Source organism: Trachypithecus francoisi, unplaced genomic scaffold (genome assembly GCF_009764315.1).
Source record: "Trachypithecus francoisi isolate TF-2019V2 unplaced genomic scaffold, Tfra_2.0 Lachesis_group3, whole genome shotgun sequence".
In the NCBI taxonomy this organism is placed as follows: domain Eukaryota; kingdom Metazoa; phylum Chordata; class Mammalia; order Primates; family Cercopithecidae; genus Trachypithecus; species Trachypithecus francoisi.
In genome coordinates this window covers 105,187,991-105,202,676 of record NW_022681468.1, presented here as the reverse complement: position 1 = coordinate 105,202,676, position 14,686 = coordinate 105,187,991, and the positions used below count along the sequence as shown (strand labels likewise).

The window sequence follows — 14,686 nt, the reverse complement described above, 5'->3', positions numbered from 1 at the left end:
GGCTTCCTGCTAAAGAGGCCCACTCTGGGAAAGGGAGAAGATTTAACACTGGCTAAACCAGGTTTGGCTTTTTGATTAATGTATCGAACTGGACATTCAATTCCTGAATTTGAGATGCTGACTTCAAGTGACCTTAGGACTATGTGTCACCTAAGAGGGAGAAGAAAGTCATTGGGTCTGCTGGATTTTCATCCAAAGAGGGGAATAATTCCCACCTGGAGTACAGTTTAAAGGAATATTGGGAGAAAAAAATAAAGTTGCATTTGATTGCCTCCAGAGCTGTGCTTACCCAGAACACTTTGGAAGAAGCCCCCAGGAAAGCCCTGGTGGAAGGCGCACAGCCCAAGGGCTCTCAAGAATCTCCTTCCAGGCCTGGTGTGGTGGCTCACCCCTGTAATCTCAGCACTTTTGAAGGCTGAGGTGGGCAGATCATGAGGTCAGGAGTTCGAGACCATCCTGGCCAGTATGGCAAAACCCCGTCTCTACTAAAAATACAAAAATTAGCCAGGCGTGGTGGCAGGTGCCTGTAATCCCAGCTACTTAGGAGGCTGAGGCAGAAGAATCGCTTGAACCGGGGAGGCAGAGGTTGCAGTGAGCCAAGATCGTGCCGTTGCACTCCAGCCTGGGCAACAGAGCAAGACTCCGTCTCAAAAAAGAATCTCCTTCCTGGCCTTGCCATGACAGTCCTCAGCCCTCTCCACATGACCAGCCATCTGAGACCCATGGTAGAGCCACAAGTCTAAAACTCCTCACAGCACAGGAAGTAACTCAGAGCACAGCATGTGACCTCTCCTGGTGATACTTGAGTAGTAAGAAGTGGCAACTCAGCCACAGCAAGTCTATATTTGGACCTTCACTCATGGCAGGCCTGTTGCTATTTGCAGCTATAGCCAGCTCGTGTTACCATCCAGCTTTAGTGCCTCACTTGCGGAACTCTGGTATAAAATAGGCAGGGGTAGCCTGTGGGGCATGCAGAGGTCACCAGGAAGGAAAGCCTGCTGAACATGGATTCAATTTTCCAGCAGAACTCCAGGTCCTCTGAGTTAAAGGAAGCATTTATGGACGCTTAGCAGGCAAGTTTTGGGGTAGTCATATTCTTCCCATGCAAATTATATTATTAGAAACTCAACTTAATGCTGCAATATTAATGCAATATATTTCCTGTAGGTGGGAAGAGATATCATGGTAAATTGCAGATGTTTAAATTACAATAAACAGTGTAAATGTTTTCTGTGCCTTCTTAAAGTAAGAATTCGCATTAACTGAACATGATGTTGGGACAGGATGTGAGAGGCTCTGATGAAGGCAGACGGGCTGGTGATTCTTGTAATGTGTCTTTAGGATATCTGTAGTGCTGGGGCTCATTTGCTGGAACCATTTGCTAGAACTGTTTGGAAATATAAATGTTGAATATCATCTGGCTATACCATTGCGTTGTAAATACATTTTATTTAACCTGCATGTACATACTGACAAATAATAACTTCATGCATTGATTCAAATACTAAAAAACAGCATCGTAATTATTTTTCACTTGTTATGCATACAGCCTCCTCCTATAGAAAGTTTTCAGGTTTGGGCAGTGTCTGCAAAGCCGATTTGAATCATTTTGTATCACTGTAACACTTTAAGGCAAGTTTTCTTTTGTTGCTGTGGCTCAGGAATTGCCAAGGGCTACATGGGTGAGCTAAAATTATATGCAAAGTTATGTTCCTGCCCTTATGGAATCACTTCTGGGAAGAGAATTCACAGGTTTCAGTAGATTCAGTAGATGTGCTCATGACCCATAAAAGGTTAATAAACAAGCCAAGTGAGGTGGCAGATTGCATGAGCCCAGGAGTTCAAGACCAGTCTGGGCAACATAGCGAGACCCTGTCTCTAAAAAAGAAAAATAAAAAACATTCTGGGGGGACTTTTCTAAGTAATGCACAGGGATACACCTCCCATATAAGCCTTAGGTAAACATCTTTTTAATTTTTTTTAATTGCTTCCCAATGGCATAGAGGAAAGGGTATCAAGACATTCATAATGGACTGTGACTTATTACTTTACTTCTCTAAGCTTTAGTTTCACCATTTATAAAATGACAATTTATTGTCAACCTTCCTTTCTCCCCAAATCCTGATTCTGTTAAGAGTCTAGGTGTTGAGGGGAAAAGTGAGTGTTAACTGTGGGGTGTGTTGCAAAATTCCTACTTTGACACTGAGCAAGTTTGTGTTGAGACCAGTTTGTGTTATGTGTTCAAAGGGCAAGTGCCAGCTTGAAAGCATGTGTTCTTATTTGTATTTGTACTAAGTGTTTTCCAGTCTTCTTGCTTGTGTCTTTCTGACAGTTCAACTTGGTGTTTCACATTCCAGCTTCTGGCTGAAAGAATTTCTCATGATGATTTATTGGTCATACAGAATCCTGGCTATTTCCCTTTGGGTAGCACATGGGAATGTAAGCATTATTTTTAGTGAACTGCTCCTCTGTCTGGAGATGGTGTGATTTAGTGGAAACCTGGGTTTGAATCCAAGCTCTTCACCTGACTGGTTGTGTGTCAGGTGAAAAGCTTGGATTCAAGCACAGGGCTAAATACAGAGTAGCCCAGATAAATTTTTGTAAAAGAAAATTGGCTATAAGCAAGCCATTTATCCTCATAAGAACTCAGTTTTGCCATCCTAAAATCAGGAATTATTTTAAACATCCATGACCTGCTGAATAAAATCAGGAAATTGAATTAGATGCTCTCCAAGGGACCTCCATCCCTAGAATACCACATCTCTGCCTGGGCCCCTTGGAAACTCTTGCTATAGGGAGAGGAATGATCTCATAGCAGATGTCTGTGCATGGTTATGAGGCTGTTCTGCTTTGGTGCCTTCTTTCATCATCAGCTGTTTTCAAGGGACAAATATTCCCACAGTGGCCATGGATGATTCCACACTGCTGTGGTCACTCTCCATGAGTGACCAGGTAGAAGGCTTGTAGCCCAGGTGGGAGATACTAAGGTACGAATGATGGTAATTATAGTAAGAACAATAGCAATAACAGCAGCTAACACTTATTGAGGACTTACTTTAAGCCATGCATTATGTATAAAGTATATTATGTTATTTCGTCTAAATGCCAACCTTATGAGGTAGAAAGTGTTAATAGAGCTGTTTTATAGTCCATTAAAGTGAGGCCTAGAGAGATGTTTTTCCTGAAGTCATACTTCCAGGATGTGGCAGAAACAATGCAAACACAGGACTGTCTAAATCCAGAAGGCAGTGGTCTTGGGGAGGGGGGAGGAGGGACAGGAAAAGGGATATTACCTAGAGATTCAAGAAGTAGAGTCAAAATCAGCATGAATTGATTATTCATTAGATTGGGGGTGTCAAAGATGAGCTTCTGGTCTCTGGTTTGGTGCTGGAGGGGGTGGGTGTCATGCTGTCATTCATGGATAGTAGCAATGCAAGTGGCCTTCATGGAGGGCCATGTTGGATGAGTAGGGGTTTAAGAAGCAGTGGTGAGACAGGGAAGAGTGGGAAGCTCTCAGCAGGCAGGACAGCCTGAGCCAGGGCCTAGGATGAGTCTCACATGGAAGACCCTGAGAGCGGCCAGAAGGAACAGGGGGTGACCGCTAGGGAAGGTGGGGCTGCTTGGGGAGTATAGAGCTATGGCATGGGGCGGGGGGTCCCTGGTGCCCAGGAGAGTTGGGACTTGCCAGTAATGGAGCCCTCAGAATGCAGGACATGCAGATGTACCACTTCTGCCTGAGCAAAGCAATGTATGCTGTATGAGTTTTGCTGTTATCCTGGGCAGGGACACCCCTGAGGAAGAACCATGGTGCATAGTCAGCAGACTGTAGAGACAGGAGGGTTTCAAGCAAGATTTCGAGCCTCAGAGGGAAATAGTGGGATTTTGGTCCTCCTAAAATCTGTGCTTTAGGAAGGAGAAGTACTCTGGGGTCCCAGGAAAGAGGGAAAGTGGCATCTCTGAGAAGTCGTGCATAGCCCCAGATGGGATAATAATCCCTTATTCACTTGTCTGGAGCCTCCTTGAGACCAGGAACTGTATCTCATCCATTGTACCCCCAGCGCCTAGCCTGGTCCCGTTCTCTTGAATTCACACCTCACCAACCCCATGAACATTCAGAGCTGGGGCAATGAATGATGCCCAACACCACAGACCATGCATATGGTAAGGTTAGCCAGGGTCACAGAAGGACCTAGGGCTTCTCCAGATGTCCTCTGCATGGGTGCAGACTTTCCAGGTCATTCCATGTTGCCCCATAACACACTGGCTCCAGGACATCTAACTCTGCCATGACCAGGTAGAATCTATAACGCCCAGGAGCAGAGGCAGCAACCAGGAGTCCCAGTGGAGTAGAGATGAGGAACTGCTTCTAAGCTTGGTAGACCTGCTGCTGCTGTTGCTGGCTGATAAGAGGCCCTTGGAGAAGAAGCATGACCCTCCCATCCTTTCAGGTTCTATTTCCAGAGATACTTGTGCTTAGCTTCATTCTCTTCCTCTTTCTCCCCCATGATGCCAAGTAAGAGCTCAACCCAGCTGTTAATGGTAAGATATTATTTCCATGCAATGTGGGTAATTCTGATTAGCTGGGCAATCCGACATACAGGAGTGTGAAGGCAGGATTCAGAGCCTCTTAGGGTAGAAGGCTCTGATTGCTTTGTTGAGATTCATCCACTACAATAAGAGATTCAGGATGAGAGAGGAGGCAAAGTGGTGTTTCTGTAGCTGGAAGGGAACTTTGACCTTGTGAACCATCAGAGGGAAACATGGGCTAAAGTGCAGGCAATGTGCATGATACCCAGGAAGAGCTAGCAATCCCTTGGGTCTGGTATGTATGGGGGGCGGGGGGTGCTTGCCAGTACAGCTCAGTGCTGATTTTGCTGGGACGCAGATTCAGTGTGAGAAAAAGTTGTGCCCTAGTTCACTTGAAGCCATACTCCTCCAGCTCTGTGTACAGGCTGCATTAGTGAGGATGAACTAGGAGTGCCCCAGCCAGGGCCTAATGGTGGACAGGTTTCTTAGTAGTAACTTATCCATAAAGAAAACCCAATTCTGGAGTCTTCATAAATCATAGATGCTCTGGAGGCAAAACACTGGCCCTGGTGCCTAGAAACCACTGGCTTTGCGATGCTGCCTCTGGAAACCTACCTCCACTCATCCTTCTCTCCATCTAGGGGGTGGACCTGATCCTGTTTGTGGTCCCAGGTGGCATGGACCAAGACCTGGTGGAGCTGGTGCATTGTGTGCCTTAATCCTGCGTAGTGATGGTATCTCAGCCTCAGCAGGTGTTACCGAAGTGATATTTACCACTGTCTTCCATGTGAAGAGTTTTGGAGCACTGGAGAGTGGGAGAACTCCAAGAGCGATGTTCCCAAGTCTTAGAGTCTCAGGAGCAAGGTTTCCTTGTGAGGATCCAGATCTCTGAAACCAATAACATACATGGCATTGGGTTAGGATAGCAGCATCTTTATCACCTAATGGCTGCTGGAAGTCGACTTCTCTGTGTGGTGCTGATAGAGTACCTAGAAAAACAGCAACCCATGGACACTTTAGAGTGAAGAGGAGAAGAGAGAAGGTCCCCAGGGGCTCACCAGGGCTGAGTCCATGTAGGGACACTTCCACATCCCACCTCCCCAAACCCTCTACCATCAGAGAAGGCTGGTTGGTTCTTGTGTTTTTGTCTTGTCAGAAAGCCAGGGTGAGCGCATGGAGGAAAATGTGAGGGATTTCCAAGGCGAGGTGTAGCCATGATTAACTGGGGGAGTGATATTTGGTACGGAGCCCCAGTTGAAGTGGCTAAGGGCCCCTCCAGGTTAAGAGCAAGACACAGTTCCATCACTGGGATCCAGAACCTCCTATTCTTGGATCAAAATGTTACCAGCATCCTGGGTTATTGTAATCTCCCAGGATAGAAATCAAGAGAGATCACCAGACACAGCAGCAAAGAAAAGGTTTATTTTAGTTTGTGCACAAGGAAGCCGGCACTGAAGAAGAAAAGAATGGGCTGCCCCTTGAGGAAAGTAGTGTGTGGGTTAGTTTTATAAAGTCTTTCTATAGGGAAGGGTTACATCGGGGCATGTGTAGAAGGGTTTTTCTAGTGCTTGCACAGTGGCTCAACATGCTTCTTCATACATTATATGTAACATTAGCATTTTAAATCGCCACCCCAGGTGTGGTTTTTTTTTTTTTTTTTTTTTTATTATACTTTAAGTTCTAGGGTACATGTGCATGACGTTTATATCATGTATAACTCCCCAATGCAATCCCTCCCTCCTCCCCCCTCCCCATGATAGGCCCCAGTGTGTGATGTTCCCCTTCCCGAGTCCAAGTGATCTCATTGTTCAGTTCCCACCTATGAGTGAGAACATGCGGTGTTTGGTTTTCTCTTCTTGTGATAGTTTGCTAAGAATGATGGTTTCCAGCTGCATCCATGTCCCTACAAAGGACGCAAACTCATCCTTTTTTATGGCTGCATAGTATTCCATGGTGTATATGTGCCACATTTTCTTAATCCAGTCTGTCACAGATGGACATTTGGGTTGATTCCAAGTCTTTGCTATTGTGAATAGTGCCGCAATAAACATACGTGTGCATGTGTCTTTGTAGTAGAGTAATTTATAATCCTTGGGTATATACCCAGTAGTGGGATGGCTGGGTCATATGGTACATCTAGTTCTAGATCCTTGAGGAATCGCCATACTGTTTTCCATAATGGTTGAACTAGTTTACAATCCCACCAACAGTGTAAAAGTGTTCCTATTTCTCCACATCCTCTCCAACACCTGTTGTTTCCTGACTTCTTAATGATTGCCATTCTAACTGGTGTGAGATGGTATCTCATTGTGGTTTTGATTTGCATTTCTCTGATGGCGAGTGATGATGAGCATTTTTTCATGTGTCTGTTGGCTGTATGGATGTCTTCTTTTGAGAAATGTCTGTTCATATCCTTTGCCCACTTTTTGATGGGGTTGTTTGTTTTTTTCTTGTATATTTGTTTGAGTTCTTTGTAGATTCTGGATATTAGCCCTTTGTCAGATGAGTAGGTTGCAAAAATTTTCTCCCATTCTGTAGGTTGCCTGTTCACTCTGATGGTAGTTTCTTTTGCTGTGCAAAAGCTCTTTAGTTTAATGAGATCCCATGTGTCAATTTTGGCTTTTGCTGCCGTTGCTTTTGGTGTTTTAGACATGAAGTCCTTGCCCATGCCTATGTCCTGAATGGTACTACCTAGATTTTCTTCTAGGGTTTTTATGGTATTAGGTCTAACATTTAAGTCTCTAATCCATCTTGAATTAATTTTCGTATAAGGGGTAAGGAAAGGATCCAGTTTCAGCTTTCTACTTATGGCTAGCCAATTTTCCCAGCACCATTTATTAAATAGGGAATCCTTTCCCCATTTCTTGTTTCTCTCGGTTTGTCAAAGATCAGATGGCTGTAGATGTGTGGTATTATTTCTGAGGACTCTGTTCTGTTCCATTGGTCTATATCTCTGTTGTGGTACCAGTACCATGCTGTTTTGGTTACTGTAGCCTTGTAGTATAGTTTGAAGTCAGGTAGCGTGACGCCTCCAGCTTTGTCCTTTTGACTTAGGATTGTCTTGGCAATGCGGGCTCTTTTTTGGTTCCATATGAACTTTAAAGCCGTTTTTTCCAATTCTGTGAAGAAACTCATTGGTAGCTTGATGGGGATGGCATTGAATCTATAAATAACCTTGGGCAGTATGGCCATTTTCACGATATTGATTCTTCCTATCCATGAGCATGGTATGTTCTTCCATTTGTTTGTGTCCTCTTTGATTTCACTGAGCAGTGGTTTGTAGTTCTCCTTGAAGAGGTCCTTTACATCCCTTGTAAGCTGGATTCCTAGGTATTTTATTCTCTTTGAAGCAATTGTGAATGGAAGTTCATTCCTGATTTGGCTCTCTGCTTGTCTGTTACTGGTGTATAAGAATGCTTGTGATTTTTGCACATTAATTTTGTATCCTGAGACTTTGCTGAAGTTGCTTATCAGCTTAAGGAGATTTTGGGCTGAGACAATGGGGTTTTCTAAATATACAATCATGTCATCTGCAAACAGGGACAATTTGACTTCTTCTTTTCCTAACTGGATACCCTTGATTTCTTTCTCTTGCCTGATTGCCCTAGCCAGAACTTCCAACACTATGTTGAATAGGAGTGGTGAGAGAGGGCATCCCTGTCTTGTGCCAGTTTTCAAAGGGAATTTTTCCAGTTTTTGCCCATTCAGTATGATATTAGCTGTGGGTTTGTCATAAATAGCTCTTATTATTTTGAGGTACGTTCCATCAATACCGAATTTATTGAGCGTTTTTAGCATAAAGGGCTGTTGAATTTTGTCAAAAGCCTTTTCTGCATCTATTGAGATAATCATGTGGTTCTTGTCTTTGGTTCTGTTTATATGCTGGATTACGTTTATTGATTTGCGAATGTTGAACCAGCCTTGCATCCCAGGGATGAAGCCCACTTGATCATGGTGGATAAGCTTTTTGATGTGCTGCTGAATCCGGTTTGCCAGTATTTTATTGAGAATTTTTGCATCGATGTTCATCAGGGATATTGGTCTAAAATTCTCTTTTTTTGTTGTGTCTCTGCCAGGCTTTGGTATCAGGATGATGTTGGCCTCATAAAAAGAGTTAGGGAGGATTCCCTCTTTTTCTATTGATTGAAATAGTTTCAGAAGGAATGGTACCAGCTCCTCCTTGTACCTCTGGTAGAATTCAGCTGTGAATCCATCTGGTCCTGGACTTTTTTTGGTGGGTAGGCTATTAATTGTTGCCTCAATTTCAGAGCCTGCTATTGGTCTATTCAGGGATTCAACTTCTTCCTGGTTTAGTCTTGGGAGAGTGTAAGTGTCCAGGAAATTATCCATTTCTTCTAGATTTTCTAGTTGATTTGCGTAGAGGCATTTATAGTATTCTCTGATGGTTGTTTGTATTTCTGTGGGGTCGGTGGTGATATCCCCTTTATCATTTTTTATTGCGACTATTTGATTCCTCTCTCTTTTCTTCTTTATTAGTCTTGCTAGCGGTCTGTCAATTTTGTTGATCTTTTCAAAAAACCAACTCCTGGATTCATTGATTTTTTGGAGGGTTTTTTGTGTCTCTATCTCCTTCAGTTCTGCTCTGATCTTAGTTATTTCTTGCCTTCTGCTAGCTTTTGAATGTGTTTGCTCTTGCCTCTCTAGTTCTTTTAATTGTGATGTTAGAGTGTCCATTTTAGATCTCTCCTGCTTTCTCTTGTGGGCATTTAGTGCTATAAATTTCCCTCTACACACTGCTTTAAATGTGTCCCAGAGATTCTGGTATGTTGTATCTTTGTTCTCATTGGTTTCAAAGAACATCTTTATTTCTGCTTTCATTTCGTTATGTACCCAGTAGTCATTCAGGAGCAGGTTGTTCAGTTTCCATGTAGTTGAGCGGTTTGGATTGAGTTTCTTAGTCCTGAGTTCTAGTTTGATTGCACTGTGGTCTGAGAGACAGTTTGTTATAATTTCTGTTCTTGTACATTTGCTGAGGAGTGCTTTACTTCCAATTATGTGGTCAATTTTGGAATAAGTGCGATGTGGTGCTGAGAAGAATGTATATTCTGTTGATTTGGGGTGGAGAGTTCTATAGATGTCTATTAGGTCCGCTTGGTGCAGAGATGAGTTCAATTCCTGGATATCCTTGTTAACTTTCTGTCTCGTTGATCTGTCTAATGTTGACAGTGGAGTGTTGAAGTCTCCCATTATTATTGTATGGGAGTCTAAGTCTCTTTGTAGGTCTCTAAGGACTTGCTTTATGAATCTGGGTGCTCCTGTATTGGGTGCATAGATATTTAGGAGAGTTAGCTCTTCCTGTTGAATTGATCCCTTTACCATTATGTAATGGCCTTCTTTGTCTCTTTTGATCTTTGATGGTTTAAAGTCTGTTTTATCAGAGACTAGGATTGCAACCCCTGCTTTTTTTTGTTCTCCATTTGCTTGGTAGATCTTCCTCCATCCCTTTATTTTGAGCCTATGTATGTCTCTGCATGTGAGATGGGTCTCCTGAATACAGCAGACTGATGGGTCTTGACTCTTTATCCAGTTTGCCAGTCTGTGTCTTTTAATTGGAGCATTTAGTCCATTACATTTAAGGTTAATATTGTTATGTGTGAACTTGATCCTGTCATTATGATATTAACTGGTTATTTTGCTCGTTAGTTGATGCAATTTCTTCCTAGCCTCGATGGTCTTTACATTTTGGCATGTTTTTGCAATGGCTGGTACCGGTTGTTCCTTTCCATGTTTAGGGCTTCCTTCAGGGTCTCTTGTAAGGCAGGCCTGGTGGTGACAAAATCTCTAAGCATTTGCTTATCTGTAAAGGATTTTATTTCTCCTTCACTGATGAAGCTTAGTTTGGCTGGATATGAAATTCTGGGTTGAAAATTCTTTTCTTTAAGAACGTTGAATATTGGCCCCCACTCTCTTCTGGCTTGTAGAGTTTCTGACGAGAGGTCTGCTGTTAGTCTGATGGGCTTCCCTTTGTGGGTAACCCGACCTTTCTCTCTGGCTGCCCTTAAGATTTTTTCCTTCATTTCAACTTTGGTGAATCTGGCAATTATGTGTCTTGGAGTTGCTCTTCTGGAGGAGTATCTTTGTGGCGTTCTCTGTATTTCCTGAATTTGAATGTTGGCCTGCCCTACTAGGTTGGGGAAGTTCTCCTGGATGATATCCTGAAGAGTGTTTTCCAACTTGGTTCCATTTTCCCCCTCACTTTCAGGCACCCCAATCAGACGTAGATTTGGTCTTTTTACATAATCCCATACTTCTTGCAGGCTTTGTTCATTTCTTTTTCTTCTTTTTTCTTTTGGTTTCTCTTCTCGCTTCATTTCATTCATTTGATCCTCAATCGCTGATACTCTTTCTTCCAGTTGATCGAGTCGGTTACTGAAGCTTGTGCATTTGTCACGTATTTCTCGTGTCATGGTTTTCATCTCTGTCATTTCGTTTATGATCTTCTCTGCATTAATTAGTCTAGCTGTCAATTCTTCCACTTTTTTTTCAAGATTTTTAGTTTCTTTGCGCTGGGTACGTAATTCCTCCTTTAGCTCTGAGAGGTTTGATGGACTGAAGCCTTCTTCTCTCATCTCGTCAAAGTCATTCTCTGACCAGCTTTGATCCGTTGCTGGCGATGGGCTGCGCTCCTTTGCAGGGGAGATGCGCTCTTATTTTTTGAATTTCCAGCTTTTCTGCCCTGCTTCTTCCCCATCTTTGTGGTTTTATCTGTCTCTGGTCTTTGATGATGGTGACGTACTGATGGGGTTTTGGTATAGGTGTCCTTCCTGTTTGATAGTTTTCCTTCTGACAGTCAGAAGGACTGTCTGTTGGTCTGTTGGAGATTGCTTGAGGTCCACTCCAGACCCTGTTTGCCTGGGTGTCAGCAGCAGAGGTTGCCGAAGATAGAATATTGCTGAACAGCGAGTGTACCTGTCTGATTCTTTCTTTGGAAGTTTCCTCTCAGGGGTGACTCCACCCTGTGAGGTGTGGGGTGTCAGACTGCCCCTAGTGGGGGATGTCTCCCAGCTAGGCTACTCAGGGGTCAGGGACCCACCTGAGCAGGCAGTCTGTCCGTTCTCAGATCTCAACCTCCGCGTTAGGAGATCCACGGCTCTCCCCAAAGCTGTCAGACAGAGTCGTTCGCGTCTGCAAGGCCCCGCTCTTTCCCCTAATGGACTGCAGCTGTGCGCTGTCCGCAGAGGTAGAGTCTACAGAGACAGGCAGGCTTCCTTGAGCTGCTGTGAGCTCCACCCAGTTCGAGCTTCCCAGCGGCTTTGTTTACCTACTTAAGCCTCAGCAATGGCGGGCGCCCCTCCCCCAGCCTCGCTGCTGCCTTGCGGATAGATCGCAGCAGATGGCTGTGTTAGCAGTGAGGGAGGCTCCGTGGGCGTGGGACCCTCCCGGCCAGGTGTGGGATATATTCTCCTGGTGTGCCTGTTTCCTTAAAGCGCAGTATTGGGGTGGGAGTTACCCGATTTTCCAGGTGTTGTGTGTCTCAGTTCCCCTGGCTAGGAAAAGGGATTTCCTTCCCCCTTGCGCTTCCAGGTGAGGCGATGCCTCGCCCTGCTTCAGCTCACGCTGGTCAGGCTGCAGCAGCTGACCAGCACGATTGTCCGGCACTCCCTAGAGAGATGACCCCAGTACCTCAGTTGAAAATGCAGAAATCACCGGTCTTCTGTGTCGCTCGCGCTGGGAGTTGAAGACTGGAGCTGTTCCTATTCGGCCATCTTGCTCCGCCCCCAGGTGTGGTTTTTAGCATTAAAATGAAGAAGGGGTAACTACAGGTTGGAGTTTAAATCTAACTGCACATTTGGGGCTCCAGGGAAGTCCCTAGACCCCCGAAATAGGAGATTATGGTTATAGCTTCTTGGGTCTTTTGTTACTGATTGGCTGGGAGTTAGATAAGCAAGAGCTTGACTGAGAGGCTTTTCTTTTCTTTTTTTTTTTTTTTTTTTTTTGAGACAGAGTCTCACTCTATCCCCCAAGCTGGAGTGCAGTGGCGTGATCTTGGATCACTGCAACCTTCGCCTCCCAGGTTCAAGTGATTCTCATGCCTCAGCCTGCCGAGTAGCTGGGATTACAGGCTCCCACCACCACACCCAGCTAATTTTTGTATTTCTAGTAGAGACAGGGTTTCATCATACTAGCCAGGCTGGTCTTGAACTCCTGACCTCAGGGGATCCACCCACCTCAGCCTCCTAAAGTGCTGAGATTACAGATGTGAGCCACTGCGCAGGGCCGACTGAGGGGCTTTTATCCTTTTCCTCCAGATCATCTTAACATAGGAACCTAACTAGCCTGCCTGTCTCAAATCCTTCCTAAATGGGCCAGATGTAGAACTCTGTTGGCACCTCTGCTGTCCTCATCACTACTCCTGTGCTCACAGGACAAAACTTGGAGGGCACCAGGTGAGGCAGTGAGCAGAGCCTGGCTGGTTGTCCCCAGGAAGGAAGGAGGAGGTCTAGGCCATAACGGCAAAGTGTCATCTCTGACCAGCCTAGGACACAGGGCAGAGTTCTTCTTCCTGAGGCCATGGGTAACTTGGCCTCCACAAATAAAGGCTGAGGAAGAGGGATGAAACTGGAGGCTTACAGCAGGAATGTCCAGGGAGGGCAGGGAGAAGGGCAGGCAGTCAGTTCAGGACATCACAGATTTTCATGGCCAGAGTGTAGAGAGGCTGAAGAAGGTGGGTTTTCTGGAAGACTGTCCCAACCTCTCAGGGGCCAGCGGGGCATCCAGGCATCTCCTACCTTAGAAGATAGACCAGCAGAATAGGCACCACTTAGAGATTTAGAAATGCAGTTTTCCAGACCTCACTCTAGACTTTCTGACTCTACATTTAACCAGATCCCCAAGGTGACGTGTGTGCAGGAAAGTCTGAGAAACCTTGTTGAGGGGAGGAGTTCTGACAAGGCTGGAGGGAGGACACCCCTCTAACGGGCAGCACGCAGGGGCTGCCATGGAGGTGACATCGCACCACATGGTGAGTTGGGGAAAGAGAGAGGCAATGAGCTCCTTCCCGCGGGGCTGAGTGTGAGGGGGCTGCTGGAGGGGGCTGCTCAAGACAGCAGCTGTGCCTCTGAGCCTCTGCCTCTGCATGGGGCACAGGTTAGGGCCAGAGACATGGATGTGGAGCCCTCAGAAGAGACGAGGACGTAGAAGCTGTGAGACTGGACGAGATCACCTAGAACAAGTGGAGAGTGGAAAGAGGGCCTAGAATGGAGGTTGAGGGGATGCCCCCATATAAACAGCAGCCAAGGGGAGGAACTTGGCAGAGATTTCAGCAGTCAGTGGCCTAGGGGAAATTCCAGCTGAGCCGGGGGAGACAGAAGGGTCAATAGGATTGAATGGATAGAGCAGACAGGAGAGCACCAGGGTCCATGGATTTCACAGGCCATCAGAAAATGTTACATTAAAAGGGCTATCAAAAGCGGAGATAGGCCAGGCACATTGGCTCACACCTGTAATCCCAACATTTTGGGAGACCAAGGCGGGAGGATTGCTTAAGCAAGAGTTTGAGACCAGCTTGGGCAACATAGTGAGACCCTGTCTCTACAAAAATTATAAAAATTAGCCAGGCATGGTGGTCTGTGCCTGTGATCCCATCTGCTCGGGAGGCTGAGGTGGGAGGATTGCTTCAGCCCAGGAGGTCAAAGCAGCAGTGAGCTGAGATGGCACCACTGCACTCCAACCTGGGCAACAGAGCAAGACCCTGTTTCAAAAAACAAACAAACAAACAACAACAACAACAAAAAAAACAGTGGAGATAGTGGAAAGAAAACTTAATGCCTTTTTAAAAATATGGTTTGGGAAGTGGCTATTAAAAGGACAGTCTATCAGCAGAAGTGGTAGTCCATCACTGCAGAAAGATAAACAGAGCTGACAGGGGAAGCTGCTGAACTTGTTGATTTCTGTTTTCTGTGTACAACTGTGGAACAAATAGGGAAGACAAACAGCTGGCTGCTAACTCTGATCACATAAATGGAAGTTAAGGAAAACTGGATCATAAAAGTGATGGCTAAGGAAAAAACAGTGCTAAACCATATCTTAAAATATTTTGCTTATCTTATTTTTCTCAAAACATTATATATATGTCATATTAAAATAGCTTAATAATATTAATTTAAAAAAAAAAAGGCGGCCGGGCGCGGTGGCTCAA

At 45.0% G+C, this 14,686-nt stretch overlaps 1 protein-coding gene across 2 annotated transcripts in view; it reads left to right on the top strand.

Annotated features, from left to right (window-relative positions):
- Positions 1 to 613: 613 nt before the first annotated feature.
- The window catches only part of FSD2 (fibronectin type III and SPRY domain containing 2), a 63,794-nt gene continuing 49,721 nt past the window's right edge, over positions 614 to 14,686 (top strand). The window contains exon 1 of one of the 2 annotated variants that reach the window (XM_033189141.1): positions 614 to 1,073. The gene's annotated coding sequence lies outside the window, so the exon portion shown is untranslated. Of the gene's footprint in view, positions 1,074 to 1,131; positions 4,540 to 14,686 lie in introns of those variants that run through there. The other variant, XM_033189140.1, reaches the window with a different exon arrangement.